The sequence below is a fragment of the Bubalus bubalis genome, chromosome 4 (assembly GCF_019923935.1).
Source record: "Bubalus bubalis isolate 160015118507 breed Murrah chromosome 4, NDDB_SH_1, whole genome shotgun sequence".
Classification (NCBI taxonomy): Eukaryota; Metazoa; Chordata; class Mammalia; order Artiodactyla; family Bovidae; genus Bubalus; species Bubalus bubalis.
Genome location: NC_059160.1, coordinates 127,536,767 through 127,554,728, shown reverse-complemented (window position 1 = coordinate 127,554,728; position 17,962 = coordinate 127,536,767). Strand labels below are relative to the sequence as shown.

At 41.2% G+C, this 17,962-nt stretch overlaps 1 protein-coding gene across 2 annotated transcripts in view; it reads right to left on the bottom strand.

The window, feature by feature from the left end:
* The window catches only part of TBCE (tubulin folding cofactor E), a 91,641-nt gene extending 74,457 nt beyond the window's left edge, over positions 1-17,184 (bottom strand). The window contains exon 1 of one of the 2 annotated variants that reach the window (XM_006075490.4): positions 17,035-17,184. The gene's annotated coding sequence lies outside the window, so the exon portion shown is untranslated. Of the gene's footprint in view, positions 1-17,023 lie in introns of both variants that reach the window. The other variant, XM_006075491.4, reaches the window with a different exon arrangement.
* Between the last annotated feature and the right edge of the window lie 778 nt (positions 17,185-17,962).

Sequence of the window (17,962 nt, the reverse complement as noted above, 5' to 3'; positions counted from 1 at the left end):
ACTTTGAAATTATAGTATTTATTACACCTGCCACCAGAGTGTTACTTACTATATTAGTAAAACACACACACAGTGAAGGGACTTCTCTGTCAGTCCAGTGGTTAAAATTCTGCACTTCCCCTGCAGGCGGCACCAGTTCAATCCCTGGTTGGGGAACTGAGATCCTACACGCGGCACAGAGCGGCCGAGAACAAAACAAAAAAAGAAACACACATACTATTATACTATCATTTTTAAAGTATTTTGATAACTTTATTTCACAAAAATGATTTCATATGAAATTCTAGGGTTTTGGTTTTTTTTTCCCCAGTTCTTTTTAAAACTTTTTTTGGCTGTGCTGGGTCTTCCCAGCTGTGTGCAGGCTTTCTCTAGCGGTGGTGAGAGGGAGCTGCTCCCTAGTTGCAGTGCTGCAGCTTATCACCGCAGTGGCTTCTCCTGTCGCAGGGCACAGGCTCTAGAGTTTACGAGCTTCAGTAGTTGTGACGCGTGGGTTTCGCTCCCCCATGGCATGTGGAATCTTCCCTGACTAGGGAGCAAACCCACGTCCCCTGTACTGGCAGGCGGATTCTTAACCATTGGACCACAGGTAAATCCTGAAATCCTCTTTTTTCTGTATTTAAAAATATTCTAAGGAGTTTACAGCCTTCATCAGACTGTGAAGAGGTCTTTACCTAAATAATCAATTAAGTACACTGAAGGATATGAGAGGAACAACAAAGCATATGATTGAAAATAAATCACAGCACTGGACAAAGTACTTTCACTTTCCTTATTTTAACTGCACAATATTCTTTCAAAATTTTAGCAATTTCTCTAAAACTAACTGCTATCTTTTACAACTGGAAGAATCCTAACTTGGGAATGGCACCTAACGAAATAACACGAGTCACCGCTATGTTGCCAAAGTGGTTTTTCCTATTTTCTGCCTCCTTTAGCCCAAACATTTTCCCCTTTTGGGAAGCGTGTTTTGTCTAGTGGGCTACCATTCCCCCACTACAGGAGTACACACACGGCCCAGGACAGCCAGTCTGATGACTCATTACCCCCATTTCTTTGCACACAGCAGTTGGTCCATGTGTGAAGATCCTTGCCCAGGCAGAGCCAATCTTCCAGGAAATGACATTGCAAAAAAACTAAACAGAAACTTCAATAATAGATCAGAAAGGAGGAGTTCTCATGCCCTGCAATCTTAGCACAGCCCAACAAGATGAAAGACTCCTTTTCCTGAAAGGCCTCAGCCAATGGAAAACCGCTGACCCTGATTATTTAGCCCTCCCAGCTTCCCTTTATAAACACTTTCTCCTCTCCATGCAGGGCAGGGACTTGCACATCCCAGAGCTGCAATTCCCTGCTGATCCCAAATAAAACTTATTTGGAGAGAAGTGGCAGTCTACTTGTTCTGAGTCAAAATTGGCCCTTGAAGAGAGGATTCCTTTCTTTCTCAAAACCTTAAAACAAAAGGACCACTTAAACCTGGACAACTGAGGGACACCTTTGCCACTATGTGGGAAAAACTTGTCTAGAACAAGGCCAAACAGAAAAGCAGAGTTGACCCAGCTATGCTTAAAACCTTTCATTAGTCCAGTTCAATGAACCATGAAATTATTTGTTTTGTTCATATGAGTTTGAGCTGGGATTCTTTGTCCTGAAACTGAAAGAATACTGAAAAATAAGTAAGAATTTAGGCTACATTTGTTCCTATTTAATGTTATATGGCTATTATATGCAGCCAGTTGGCTGGATAAAAATATTACATGTTAGCTATGGGAGAACTGGACAACTTAACCTCAGTTTCCCCATCTGTAAAATACAGTAATATTAGGAGTTCAGGGCTGTTTTAAGAATTAAATGAGTTACTATGTGTAGAAAGGTTCAACACACAGTAAATCTATTAGTCAATTAAGATCATAAATCAGATTCTATTCAGTCATGTCCAATTCTTTGTGATCCTACGGACTGTAGCCCACCAGGCTCCTCTGTCCATGGGATTTCCCAGGAAAGAATATTAGAATGGGTTGCCATTTCCTTCTCCATAGATAGAGAAAAATATTCCATAAGTCAAAAGAAATAAAGTTCAAAATAACAGAAGCTGAGGCTGGAGACAAGATGGCAGAGTAGAAGTACTTGAGCTCAACTCCTTTCATGAAAACACCAAAATCACAACAGCTGAACAACCATTGACAAAAAAGAATTGAACCTACCAAAAAAGATATTCTATACCCAAAGACAATGAGATGGTAGGAGGGGCACTTTTGCAATACAGGCAAAATCCCTTCCTCCTGGATGGGCAACTCACAAGCTGGAAAGTAATTACATCCCAGAGGTTCTCTCATAGGAGTGAGAGTTCTGAGCCCCACATCGTGGTCCCCACCCTGGGGAGTCTGGCATCAAGAGGAGTCCCCACAGTGCACACACAAGTTTTCACGTGTACTGGGACCCCCAGGGCAAAGCACCAACTCCACAGAAGCCTTGGCCAAACCTACCTGCGGGTCTCAGAAGGTCTCCTAGGGAGCAGGGGTTGGCAGTAACTCACCTTGGGGGCAAAAACACTGACTGCAGATGCCCCAACGAATACTCACCAGTGTGAACTCTCCCAAAGATCACCATTTTGGCACCAAGACCCAGGCTCCACTGCTGGGATACCTCAGGACAACCAACCAAAAAGGTGTGACACAGTCCCACCCATCAGCAGACAGGCTGCCGAGTCATCCAAAGACAACAGTCGCCTATAAACACTCCCACTGAGATGGCCCTGCCCACCAGGGGGACAAGAGCCAGCTCCACCCACCTGTGGGCAAGAACCAGTCCCTCCTGCCAGGAAGAATGCACAAGCACCAAGATAAACTTCACCCACCAGGAGGCAGACATCAGAACCAAGAAAAATTACAATCCTGCAGCCTGAGGGTCAGAGGCCACACAGAGAAAGTTAAGACAAAATGAGACATCATCAGAGAAATAAATTCTAGAGGAAGCAACAAGGTAAAACCCGAGAAGAACAACTAAGCAGAGTGGAGACAGGCAATCTACCTGAAAAAGAATTCAAAGTGATGATAGTAAAGATGGTCCAAGATCCCAGAAAAAGACTAGGGGCACAGACTAAGAGGGTACAACAAACATTTAATAAAGAGCTAGAAGCTTTAAAGAACAAACTGAGATGAACAATACAATAACTGCAATCAAAAGGACACTAAAAGGAATAAACAGAGTAAATGAGACAGAAGAACAAGTAAGTGAGCTGGAAGGCAGAGACTGATGGAAATCAGTGCTGTGGAACAGAATAAAGAATGAAAACAAATGAGGACAGTCTAGGAGACCTCTGCTGCTGCTACTAAGTCGCTTCAGTCGTGTCTGACTCTGTGTGACCCCATAGGCGGCAGTCCACCAGGCTCCCCCGTCCCTGGGATTCTCCAGGCAAGAACACTGGAGTGGGTTGCCATTGCCTTCTCCAATGCATGAAAGTGAAAAATGAAAGTGAAGTCTCTCAGTCATGTCTGACTCTTCACAACCCCATGGACTGCAGCCTACCAGGCTCCTCCATCCATGGGATTTTCCAGGCAAGAGTACTGGAGTGGGTTGCCATTGCCTTCTCCGAGGAGACCTCTGGGACAGCAATAAATGCACCAACATCTGCAGCAGAGGAGTCCTAGAAGGAAGAGAGAGAGAAAAGGCCTGGGAAAATATCTGAAGAGATAATAGCGAAAACTTTCCTAACATGGAAAAAGAAACACTCAAGTCCAGGAAGTGCAAAGAGTGCCAAATAGGATTAACCCAAGGAAGAACACACTGAGACACATGTTCATCAAACTGACAAAAAGAAAATATTAAAAGCAACAATAACATAGAAGGGAATCCCCATAGGGTAACAGCTGATTTTTCAGCAGAAACTCTGCAGGCCAGAAGAGACTGGCACAATATATTTAAAGTAACGAAAAGGAAAAACCTACAATCAAGAATACTTTTAACCAGCAAGGCTCTTGTTAAGGTTTGCCAGAGAAATCAAAAAATTCAGAGACAAGCAAAAAGAAAAAAAAAGCTAAGTGAATTCAGCACCACGAAACCAGTTTTACAACAAATGTTAAAGAACTTTTCCATATGGAAAAGAAAATGCTACAATTAGAAACAAAAAAATTATAAAAGAGGAAGTTCACTGCTAAAGGCAAACATATAGTAAAGGTAGGAAAATATTCACACATAAATATGGTATCAAGATCAGCAATCAAGAGAAGAGAAGACTTCAGATGCAGAATATTAGGAACACATTTGAAATTAAGTGACCAGCAACTTAAAACAATCTAGTATAGTAGACTGCTATATCAAAACCTCATGGTGGGAATTCTCCAGTGGTCCAGTGGTTACCACTCTGTTTTCACTGCAGTGGGTCCAGGTTTGATCCTTGGTCAGGCAACTAAGATCCCACAGCCAAATGGCGTGGCCAAAAAATAAAACAAAACAAAAAACCTCACAGTAACCACAATCTGAAAACTTACAATAAATTATACACAAAAAGAAAAAGGAATCCGAACACAACACTAAAGTCAGTCACCAAATCACAGGAGAACAAAAGAGCAAGGAAAGAAAACAGACCTACAAAAACGAATCCAATGTATACCTGTGGCGGATTCATTTTGATATTTGGCAAAACTAATACAGTTATGTAAAGTTTAAAAATAAAATAAAATTAAAAAAAAAAAAAAATCCAAAACAATTTAACAAAATGGCAATAAGAAATACATATTACTAATTATCTTAAACAAAAAAGGATTAAATGCTCCAACCAAAAGACACACTGGCTGAATGAATACAAAAATGAGACCCTTATATATGCTCTCTACAAAAGATACACTTCACATCTAGGGACACATACAGACTGAAAGTGAGGAGATGGAAAAAGGCTTTCTATGCAAATGGAAACCAAAAGAAAGCTGGATAAGCAATACTCAAATCAGACAAAATAAACTTTAAAATAAAGACTGCTATGAGAGACAAAGAAAGACACTACATAATGATCAAGGCATTAGTCCAAGAACAAGAAAAAACAATTGTAAATATATATGCATCCAACACGTGAGTACCTCAAGAATTATGACAAACGTTAAGAGACATAAATGGAGTAATTGACAATAACACAATAACAGTGGGGGAATTTAATACCCCACTTACATCAACAGACAGACCATTCAGACAGAAAAATCAATAAGGAAACACAAGACTTAAACGACACATTAGGAGGAGAAGACACATAGGAGAAGGGGGTGACAGGATGAGGTGGTTGGGTGGCATCATCAACTCAATGGACATGAGTTGGAGCAAACTCCTGGAGATAGTGAAGGACAGGGAAACCTGGCGTGCTGCAGTCCACGGGGTTGCAAAGAGTCGGACACAACTGAGCGACTGGACAACAACATAGAGCATTCCATGCAAAAGCAGCAGAATACACATTCTTTTCAAGTGAACATGGAACATTGACCAGGACTGACCACATACTGAGCCACAAAGCAAGCCTTGATAAATTTAAGAAAGCTGAAATTGTATCAGGCATCTTTTCTAACCACAACGCTATGAGATTAGAAATCAACTGCAAGGGGAAAAAAAAAAAACTGTAAAGCAACATGGAGGCTAAACAATATGCTACTAAATGACCAATGGATCACTGAAGAAATCAAAGAGGAAATTAAAAAATACCCAGAGACAAATGAAAACAAAAACATGATCCAAAGTCCATGAGACACAGTAAAAGCAGTTCTAGGAAGGAAGTTGTCTGAATGTTGAGCTTTAAGCCAACTTTTTCACTCTCCTCTTTCATCAAGAGTCTATTTAGTTCCTCTTCACTTTCTGCCATAAGGGTGGTGTCATCTGCACATCTGAGGTTATTGATATTTCTCCTGGCAAACTTGATTCCAGCTTGTGCTTCCTCCAGCCCAGCGTTTCTCTTGATGTACTCTGCACATAAGTTAAATAAGCAGGGTGACAATATACAGCCTTGACGTACTTTTTCCCTATTTGGAACCAGTCTGTTGTTCCATGTCCAGTTCTAACTGTAAATGAAGATCATGGCATCTGGTCCCAACACTTGATGGGAAATAGATGGAGAAACAGTGGAAACAGTGTTATTTTAACACTTTATTTTTTGGGGCTCCAAAATCACTGCAGATGGTGACTGCAGCCATGAAATTAAAAGACGCTTACTCCTTGGAAGGAAAGTTATGACCAACCTAGATAGCATATTCAAAAGCAGAGACATTACTTTGCCAACAAAGGTCCGTCTAGTCAAGGCTATGGTTTTTCCAGTGGTCATGTATGGATGTGAGAGTTGGACTGCGAAGAAAGCTGAGCACCGAAGAATTGATGCTTTTGAACTATGGTGTTGGAGAAGATTCTTGAGAGTCCCTTGGACTGCAAGGAGATCCAACCAGTCCATTCTGAAGGAGATCAGCCCTGGGATTTCTTTGGAAGGAACGATGCTAAAGCTGAAACTCCAGTACTTTGGCCACCTCATGCGAAGAGTTGACTCATTGGAAAAGACTCTGATGCTGGGAGGGATTGGGGGCAGGAAGAGAAGGGGACGACAGAGGATGAGATGGCTGGATGGCATCACCGACTCGATGGACGTGAGTCTGAGTGAACTCCAGGAGTTGGTGATGGACAGGGAGGCCTGGCGTGCTGCGATTCATGGGGTCGCAAACAGTTGGACACGACTGAGCAACTGAACTGGACACTGACTGAGGAGGGAAGTTTATGGCCATACAATCTTACTTCAGGAAAAAAGAAAAATCCCAAATAAACAACCTACACGTACATCTAAAGCAACTAGATAAGGAAGAACAAATTCTAAAGTTAGTAGAAGGAAAGAAATCATAAATATCAGAGCAGAAATAAATGAAATACAGACAAGGAAAACAATAGAAAAGATCAATGACACTAAATGCTGGTTCTTTGAAAAGACAAACAGACCTGATAAACCTTTAGCCAGACTCATCAGGAAAAAATGGGAGAGGGTTCAAGTCAATAGAATCAGAAATGAAAATTGAGGAGTTAGAACTACCACCACAGAAATAAAAAAGATCATGAGAGACTACTAAACCAAATATATATATATATATATATGCCAATAAAATGAACAACATAGAAGAAATGGACAAATTCTTGGAAAGGTATAATCTTCTGAGACTGAACCAGGAAGAAACAGAAAATATAAACAGACCTATCACAAGGACTGAAATTAAAATAATGATTAAAAGACTTTCAATAAACAGGGACTTCCCTGGTAAGATAAGACTATCCCTTATCCCTGGATAAGACTCTGCACTCAATGCAGGGGCCCAGGTTCAATCCCTGCTCAGTGAACGAGAACCATGAGCCACAACCAAGAGCTGGTGCGGCCTAAATAAATAAAAATTTCAAAAAGAAAAAAACTCTCTACAAACAAAAGTCCAGGACAAGATGGCTTCACAGAAGAATTCTATCACACATTTAGGAAAGAGTTAATACCTCCTGCAGTACAGGAGGGACTAGAGGCAGTTGGGCGGGGCAGGAGTGTCGAGCAGCACAGAGGAGATATCCCATGTCCAAGGTCAGAAGCGGAGGCCATGGGGACATACCCCAAGTCCAAGATAAGCAGCAGCGGCTTCGCTTTCCTGGAGCAGCCGTGAAGAGAAACACCACGTCCAAGGTAAGAGAAACCCAAGTAAGATGGTAGGCGCTGAGGGAGGGCATAAGAGGGCAGACAGGCTGAAACCACAATCACAGACAATTAGCCAATCTGATCACACGGACCACGGCCTTGTGTAACTCAATGAAACTAAGCCATGCCATGTGGGGCCACCCAAGACGGACGGGTCATGGTGGAGAGGTCTGACAGAATGTGGTCCACTGGAGAAGGGAATGGCAAACCACTTCAGTATTCTTGCCTTGAGAACCCAAGAACAGTATGAAAAGGCAAAAAGATAGGACACTGAAAGATGAATTCCCCAGGATGGTAGGTGCCCAATATGATACTGGAGATCAGTGGAGAGATGACTCCAGAAAGAATGAAGGGATGGAGCCAAAGCAAAAACAATACCCAGCTGTGGATGTGACTGGTGATAGAAGCAAGGTCCAATGCTGTAAAGAGCAATATGGCATAGGAACCTGGAATGTCAGGTCCATGAATCAAGGCAAATTGGAAGTGGTCAAACAGGAGAGTGAAAGTCAACATTCTAGGAATCAGCAAACTAAAATGTGCTGGAATGGGTGAATTTAACTCAGATGACCATTTTATCTACTACTCTGGGCAGGAATCCCTTAGAAGAAATGGAGTAGCCATCATGGTCAACAAAAGAGTCTGAAATGCAGTACTTGGATGCAATCTCAAAAACGACAGAATGATCTCTGTTCGTTTCCAAGGCAAACCATTCAATATCATGGTAATCCAAGCCTATGCCCCACCAGTAAAGCTGAAGAAGCTGAAGTTGGACAGTTCTATGAAGACCTACAAGACCTTTTAGAACTAACATCCAAAAAAGATGTCCTTTTCATTATAGGGGACTGGAATGCAAAAGTACAAAGTCAGGAAACACCTGGAGTAACAGGCAAATTTGGCCTTGGAGTACGGAATGAAACAGGGCAAAGACTAATAGAGTTCTGCCAAGAGAACACACTGGTCATAGCAAACACCCTCTTCCAACAACATAAAAGAAGACTTTACACATGGACATCACAAGATGGCCAACACTGAAATCATATTGATTATATTCTTTGCAGCCAAAGATGGAGAAGCTCTATACACTCAGTAAAAACAAGACGGGAGCTGACTGTGGCTCAGATCATGAACTCTTTATTGCTAAATTCAGACTTAAATTGAGGAAAGTGGGGAAAACCACTAGACCATTCAGGTATGACCTAAATCAAATCCCTTATGATTATACAGTGGAAGTGAGAAATAGATTTAAGGGACTAGATCTGATAGACAGAGTGCCTGATGAACTATGGAATGAGGTTTGTGATACTGTACAGGGGACAGGGATCAAGACCATCCACAGGAAAAAGAAAAATGGCTGTCTGAGGAGGCTTTACAAATAGCTGTGAAAAGAAGAGAAGCGAAAAGCAAAGGAGAAAAAGAAAGATACAAGCATCTGAATGCAGAGTTCCAAAGACTAGCAAGGAGAGATAAGAAGGCCTTCCTCAGCGATCAATGCAAACAAATAGAGGAAAACAACAGAATGGGAAAGACTAGAGATCTCTTCAAGAAAATTAGAGATACCAAGGGAACATTTCATGCAAAGATGGGCTCAATAAAGGACAGAAATGGTATGGACCTGACAGAAGGAGAAGATATTAAGAAGAGATGGCAAGAATACACAGAAGAACTGTACAAAAAAGATCTTCACAACCCAGATAATCATGATGGTGTAATCACTGACCTAGAGCCACACATCCTGGAATGTGAAGTCAAGTGGGCCTTAGGAAGCATCACTACAAACAAAGCTAGTGGAGGTGACAGAATTCCAGTTGAGCTATTTTAAATCCTGAAAGATGATGCTGTGAAAGTGCTGCACTCAACATGCAAGTGGCCACAGGACTGGAAAAGGTCAGTTTTCATTCCAATCCCAAAGAAAGGCAATGCCAAAGAATGCTCAAATTACCACACAATTGCACTCATCTCACACGCTAGTAAATGCTCAAAATTCTCCAAGCCAGGCTTCAGCACTATGCGAACTGTGAACTTCCTGATGTTCAAGCTGGTTTTAGTAAAGGTAGAGGAACCAGAGATCAAATTGCCAACATCTGCTGGATCATGGAAAAAGCAAGAGAGTTCCAGGAAAACATCTATTTCTGCTTTATTGACTATGCCAAAGCCTTTGACTGTGTGGATCGCAATAAACTGTGGAAAATTCTGAGAGAGATGGGAATACCAGACCACCTGACCTGACTCTTGAAAAACCTGTATGCAGGTCAGGAGGCAACAGTTAGAACTGGACATGGAACAATAGACTGGTTCCAAGTAGGAAAAGGAGTACATCGAGGCTGTATATCGTCACCCTGCTTATTTAACTTCTATGCAGAGTACATCATGAGAAACGCTGGGCTGGAAGAAGCACAAGCTGGAATCAAGATTGCCAGGAGAAATATCAATAACCTCAGATATGCAGATGACACCACCCTTATGGCAGAAAGTGAAGAGGAACTAAAAAGCCTCTTGATGAAGGTGAAAGAGGAGAGTGAAAAAGTTGGCTTAAAGCTCAACATTCAGAAAACTACAATCAAGGCATCCGGTCCATCACTTCATGGCAAATAGATAGGGGAACAGTGGAAACAGTGACAGACTTTATTTTTGGGGGCTCCAAAATCACTGCAGATGGTGACTCCAGCCATGAAATTAAAAGATGCTTACAAAAAAAAAAAAAAAAAAAAGATGCTTACTCCTTGGAAGGGAAGTTATGACCAACCTAGACAGCATATTAAAAAGCAAAGAATTTAGTTTGCCAACAAAGGTTCGTGTAGTCAAGGATATGGTTTTTCCAATAGTCATGTATGGATGTGAGAGTTGGACTATATGGAAAGCTGAGTGTCGAAGAATCAATGCTTTTGAGCTGTGGTGTTGGAGAAGACTCTTGAGAGTCCCTTGGCCTGCAAGGAGATCCAACCAGTCCATCCTAAAGGAGATCAGTCCTGGGTGATCATTGGAAGGTCTGATGTTGAAGCTGAAACTGCAATATTTTGGCCACCTGATGTGAAGATCTGACTCATTGGAAAAGACCCTGTGACAGTTGCTGAGTCGTGTCCAATTCTTACCATACATATGAAATCATAAAGATGCTGCCAGAAAACTACTCAGCTAGTTAATGCACTTGGTAAAGTTGCAGGATATGAAATTCATACACAGAAGGGCTTCTCTGGCAGTCCAGTGGTTACGACTCCGTGCTCCCACTGCCAGGGGCATGGGCTTAATCCCTGGTTGAGGAAGCTACGATCACATGTGCTGTGCAGCACATCCAAAAAACACAAACAAACATACAAAGAAATCTAAATTAATACGCAAAAGTCTGTTGCATTCTATACACTAGTGAAAGAGAAATTAAGGAAATAATCCCATTTATCACAACATCAAAAGAATAAAATACCTAGGAATAAAACTACTAAAGGAGGTAAAAGACCTGTACTCTAAAAACTATATGATGATGATGAAAGGAACTGAAGATGGGGGTGGGGGGGGGGCAGTGGGAGAAAAAGAAAAAATTGAAGATGACACATAAAAATATACCATGTTCTTGGATTGAAGAATCAATTCAATTAAAATGACTATACTACCCAAGGCAATCTTCACACTCAATGCAATCCCCATCAAATTACCAATGGCATCTTTCACAGAACTAGAACAAAAATTTTTGAAATCTGTATGGAAACACAGAAGACCAATAATAGCTAAAATGATCCTGAGAGAGAAAAACAAAGGTGGAAGAATCAGGCTCCCTGACTGTAGAAAATGCTATAGCAATTAAAAGAGTACAGATGGCACTGGCATAAAAACAGCAATAGAGAACAACAGACCCGGACAGAAAGTCCAGGAACAGAGGTCTCCCTGATGGCTCAGTGGTGAAGAACCCACCTGCCAATGCAGCGTTTGATCCTTGGTCCAGGAAGACCCCACATGCTGCAGTGCAACTTAGTCCATGCAACACAGCAACTGAGCCAGCGCACCACAACAACAGAGACCACCGCAATGAGAAGCCTGTGCACCCCAACCAGAGAGAAGCCCCTGTCACCACAGCTAAAGAAGAGCCCATTCAGCAACAAAGATTCAGCAGGGCCAAAAATCAAAAAAAAGCTTTGGCAGAGCAAAAGAAATCATAAACAAAACGAAAAGACAACCCACAAAATGGGAGAAAATATTTGCAAATGAGACAACTGACAAGGGATTAATCTCCAAAATATACAAACAGTTCATGTAGCTTTATGTATTAAAAAAAAAAGTCCAATCAAAAAATTGGCAGAAGATCTAAATAGACATTTCTCCAAAGACACACATATGGCCAAAAAGCACATGAAAAGAGGCTCAACATCTCTAATTATTAGAGAAATGCAAATCAAAATTATGAGGTATCACCTCACAGCTATCAGCATGGCCATCAAAGAGTCTACAAACAGGGATTTCCCAGGTAGTCCCGTGGTTAAGAATGGGCCTGTCAATGCAGGTGACATGGGTTTGATCCCCGGTCTGGGAAGATCCCACATGCCGCAGAGCAACTAAGCCCATGTGCCACAACTACTAAGCCCGTGTGCTGCACGTCATGAAGCCCACACACCCTAGAGGCCACGCTCTGCTACAAGAAAAGCCACCACAATGAGGTCTATGCACTGCAACCAGAGAAAGCCCACAGGCAGCAACAAAGACTCAGCACAGCCAAAACTAAATACATAAATATATATTTTTAAAGTCTACAAACAAGAAATGCTAGAGAGGGTGTGGAGAAAAGGGAACCTCCCGACACTGTTGCTGGGAATGTAAATTGGTACAATTATAGAGAACAGTATGGAGTTTCCTTTAAAAAACTAAAAATAAGCCTATCATATGATCAAGCAATGCCACTCCTGGAATGGATCTGGCTGTCCTCAGTTGTGTCTGACTCTTTGCGACTGTATGGACTGTAGCCCACCAGGCTCCTCTGTCCATGGGATTTCCCAAGCAAGAATACTGGAAAGGGTTGTCATTTCCTCCTCCAGGGGTCTTTCCTGTTCCAGGGACTGAACCTGTGTCTCCTGCGTCTCCTGCACTGGCAGGCAGATTTTTCACCACTGAGCCTCCTGGAAAGCCCATGTATATGGAAAAAACTATAATTTGAAAAGATATATGCATACAATGTTCATAGCAGCACTATTTCAGTTCAGTTGCTCAGTTGTGTCCAACTCTTTGTGACCCCATGGACTGCAGCATGCCAGGCTTCCCTGTTCATCACCAACTCTCAGAGCTTGCCATAACTCATGGCCATTAAGCCGGTGATGCCATCCAACCACTTCAGTCAAGACACGGAAGCAACCTAAATGACCACTGACAGAGGAATGGATAAATGAGATGTGGTACATATAGGCAACGGAGTATTATTCAGCCATAAAAAAGGATGAAACAGTGCCGCTTGCAGTAACATGGATGAACCTATATATCATCAAACTAAGTCAGACAGAAATACTATATCTTATATCCTGTGTGGAATCTAAAAATACAATGATACAAATGAACTTATTTACAAAACAAAAACAGAACTCCAGACTCTGTAAGTAAACTTATGGTTACCAGAGGGGAAAGGAAGGGGGAGAGAGAAAGAAGAATCTGAAAAAGGACATACGTATAACTGAATCAGGTGCTATACGCCTGAAACTAATACAACACTGTAAATCAACTAAACTCTTATATAAAATAAAAATTTAATTAAAAAAAAAAAAGAATAATGGTAGTTGACATGGGGAAGTCTAATTCCAGTGAGCCTCTTCCACCCATAGGTACTGATTCAGTTACCACATCTCCTACCTTGTTTAGCCACCAACGGATCCAAAACGATGTTTGATGCCCAACAGAAAAAGTGAAAACACTGGCACTTTGTGAATTAATTTTAGAAAAAAGCTTTTCAATATGTATTGTTATCTTTCTAAACGTATTTGCTGTATCTTTTCTGCTATTTGTTCAAAATTGTATTAAAATAATTTAGCATGAGGTCTGAAGTATCATTCACACACTGATATTTATCAAGTAGAAAACAACATCAATAGGAAACATGCTGCACTGAGATGCAGGAGCTCTAGGTAGTAATCCTGGTTCAGGCACTTACAAGCTATGAATTCTGACACTCATTAACCTTTCTGTCACCAAGATTATAAGGAGAAGACAGTCTCTTGTAAGGAACTTAAGAGTTTAATTAGGAGAGATAACTAACAGTAAACAATTAAGACCTAGAATTAGTAATGTAAGGATCAAATTCAGTAACTGTGAAGAAACACGAGGGTTAAGAGTGAGACAGACTCCATGTGGAAACCATTCTGATTTAAGCTGATGGAAATCTGCAGCAGAAATTGAGAACAAGCTTTCCAGGTTGTGAAACCTGATAGGGTTTCACTGATTGGAGATTCAGGATGGGAAACTACAGAAAGTGGGAATACAACACTTTTGAATAGTATGGGCAAAAAAGACCACCTAAAATGTAACAACTTCTGAGTTTTAATAGCCCAATTTTAAAGAAACCCACCTGTGGTCCTTTATAAAAAGAAATTTAATTGTTGTAAAATAAACATACCATAAAATTTATTACCTTAACCATTTTTAAGTGCACAGTTTAATGGCATTACATACATTAACCCACCGCTGTGCAACCAATCACCAAAATTTTTTTGTCTTGCAAAACTGAAAATCTATATCCATTAAACAACTCCCATAACCTCCTCTCCCCAGCTCCCACCTTCCATTTCTATTAACTTGCCTACTCTAAATATGTCAGAGAAGTCAAAGCATACAGTTATCTTTTGGTGACCAGCTTACTTCACTTAGCATAATGTCCTGCTGTCCCCTATGCACATCATACCTGATGTCAAAGACCACGTCAAAGTTCTACTACATCCTCACAGTATTCCTTGGCCCTCACACACTGAATTGTCTCACATCATTTTAAGTAGTGCCTCCAAAAAGCTTTAGGTTTCTGAAGAGGCTGCAGACATGTTCTCTCTCTCAAACACCAATGACTTAAATCCACACCAAACCTACAATTTTTATGACACAGCTATACAACTATATGAAACAGAACTAATAAAATGAATGAACCAGGTTGTGCCTTTTCTCCACATACTTTCAAATACTACCAAATCTTCCCATATAACTCTTCCACAAATTCATTCCATCTGCTCCTAATAACCAGCAAACTGTTAAAATTCCCTTTCTGGTAGTCTCTACCTACTTTCTGGGCAATATTCATTTCATAATAATATCTACCATATTTTCTAGTGGACTCTTTTGCACATTTCAGAGCAAAAAGGTAAGGGAGGAAAAGTATTGTATATTTAAAAACAAAACTTTGATTGCTAAGTATACAGTAAATATTTTATTAATGTATATGACAAATTTACTTTGTAATAAACCAAAAAGGAAAAAAATAAAGACCACCAGAAAATAGTAACAACTACTAGTTTTATTGAACATTTACATCTTACAAAAATAAATACTGAGCTGATCCAGGAAGCCTGTTAAAAAACCAGTAACTTACAGGTAAAAACAATACAGTTTTGCAAAGCTTTCCGATCAGTTTCAATTATGCACAGTAAAATTAAAATTAACATTAATTTTAAACCAGAATAAAATTAAAATTAACCACTGTAAGAACAGGAAATAAAGTATATAGAATAATGTATCTTCAAACAAGTAGAAGGAAAAAGAGAAGATAAAACAAAACCTCAATTCAAAAAAAGGCAAGGAAAGAGAAAGAGAAAGGGCAGAGAGTACAAATTATAAAATGGCAAAAAAAGGTTTTTCAACAATTATAAAGCCCACTAAAAGCTAGGTATTGTTTTAAGCACTAGGGATACAGCTGTAAACAAAATACAGAAAAATACCAGCTCTCATAAATAAGCTTCTATGGTTGTGGGGTAAACATTGCTGAGCCAGAGAAATGAACCAATCCCACAGCAGGTCATATGGTGATACGCAGGAGGAGGATGGGTACAATAGAAATGTAAGGGAAGGCTATGCCAGGGAAGTCGTCATTGAAAAGGTAAAGTTAAAAAAAAAATATGAAGGAGGTAAGGGATTAAGCCCTGTGGACATTCAGACAAAGGAATTGCAAGTGTGAATATCTTGAGGTTAGGATGTGCCTGAGACACCAGAGTAAAGGGGGAGAGGAGCTGGAGATTAGATCAGAGATATAGCAAAGGCGGGATCAGAAAGCACCTTGAGGGTCATTCTAAAGAATCTGGCTTTTAATCTGAATGAAATGGAAAGTCCATGGAGAGTTCTGTGAAAGGGAGATAATCTGATTTTTTTTTTTTTTTAAGAAGAATCACTAGATGTGATGGAAAGGCTGAAATAAGAAAAAGCAGACTGGTTAGGTGTCTACTGCAGGAATCCAGGTGAAAGATAGCTGCAAATTCGATAAGGGGAGGTGATAAGAAGGGCTTGGGCCTCTGGATAGATTCTGAAGGCTGAGTTCTTGGATTTGTTGCTGACAGGTTAAATGTGTGTGAGAAAGAGATGAGTCAAGGATGACTCAAAAGGTTGTGGCTTGAACAAATATCTCAGAAATGACTTTGAATATAAGTATAGTAAGACTGCCAGTCAAAATGCACAGACTGTCCACTTAGATTAAAAAAAAAAAACCCCAGCAATATGCTATTTTATTATAAACGTATACAAAAAGGTTAAAACTAAAAAAGATGAAAAAAGCTGAGACAAATAACAAACAACAGTCCTCATGGCTATATTAACGCGAGACAAAAGAGAAGTCTGTACTCTTAATCTGTCTACTCTTTCTGTAACAGTTTGGCATTTGTGAGTCCTGTTTTCACAACGGGACTGTAGTTTCTTTAGGGACAGGGATACCACACCCTCATCTGGATCCACCCACAACCTAGAACAGTCCTCTTGTCAGTAGTCAACAGTAGGTAAAACTTGTAAATACGTTCTCCACCCACTTAACATTATTTCTCCTACATCATAAATGTTATAGGATTTGAAAGGTCAGAGTTGGTTCTCTAACCTGACACCAAGTCGTGGGTCGCCTGTACCATTTTCACCTATTTCCAAGTTACAAGTCAACAGGCTTTTCCGTGAAGTGCAATGCAGTGTGCCCCGCTCGCCCGCAGCCAGGCCCGAGACCCCGCCCGCCCCCGCGAATGCAGGGGGATTCGGTCAAAGACTTAAGTGCAGATGGATTCGGTCAAAGCCTCAAGAAGCAGACTACGCCCGGCAATCTGGGAAGTTTCTAAGAAAGGGAAAAAAGACCGAGAGCCCTGCACGGTTGCACTGGTCACGAGCCAGCTAACACTGCATGGTTCCTCCGCTACCCAGACTCACCCCAAGCTCACCTGCCTGCAGCCAGCCAGGGTGATCTGAGCGACAGCCCCTGGCACGCGCTTTGCCCCAAGGCAGCTTCCGGCTCTGGTCGGAAGTGCTCCTTTAGGAAGACAGGAAGTCCCGCCCCCGGGGACGGGAGCTGCGGCAGCTGAATCTCAGCGCTGTGCTCAAGAGTCTGGGTAGCCGGAGGTGTGGTCAGCCCCCCCAAACCCAGCCAAACACTCGGCCCCTGGGCTGACCCCGCGATGCCCCCGAAACTTGGGATGACGGAAAGAAGGATCGAGCTCTTTCCAGTTTACTAGTTATCACGGAAGCGAGTTACAAGTCCCGTATGAGATTCAGTTCCATGTTCGTGGGGAATTTACCACATAGGAAGCCTGTGGTGGTCATAGAAAAGAAACTAGTGTTGATGCCTCAAACGCTAGGAGAAAAAAATTCAACGGGCTGAATCGTAAGGCAGAATGAAAGTAAACGCAGTAATAGAAAAAGGAAATTCCATAGACATGTTAATTTCTAACAGTTTTCTCATATCTCAAGAGTTGTGAAGATCAAATACTGCTACTGCTACTAAGTCTCTTCAGTCGTGCCCGACTCTGTGCGACCCCATAGACGGCAGCCCACCAGGCTCCTCCGGCCATGGGATTTTCCAGGCAAGAGTACTGGAGTGTGGTGCCATTGCCTTCTCCGGAAGATCAAATGAGATGACAGATAAATAAAAGTTTCCCCGTCGCGGAGTCTGGTACATGATTAAAGCGTATCATGTCCATAGTATAGTTATTGCTTTTAAAAGGCCTTTATTCCAACCAAAGAGAAACTGAATAACACTTCAGGGGGCTAGCCTTCAAGCTGAATGTCAAAACTAAACAATTTCAACACATAGAGATGCCCCTTATGAAGCTGTAAAAACTGCTTTTGTTGATTAATGAAAGGACATAGGCT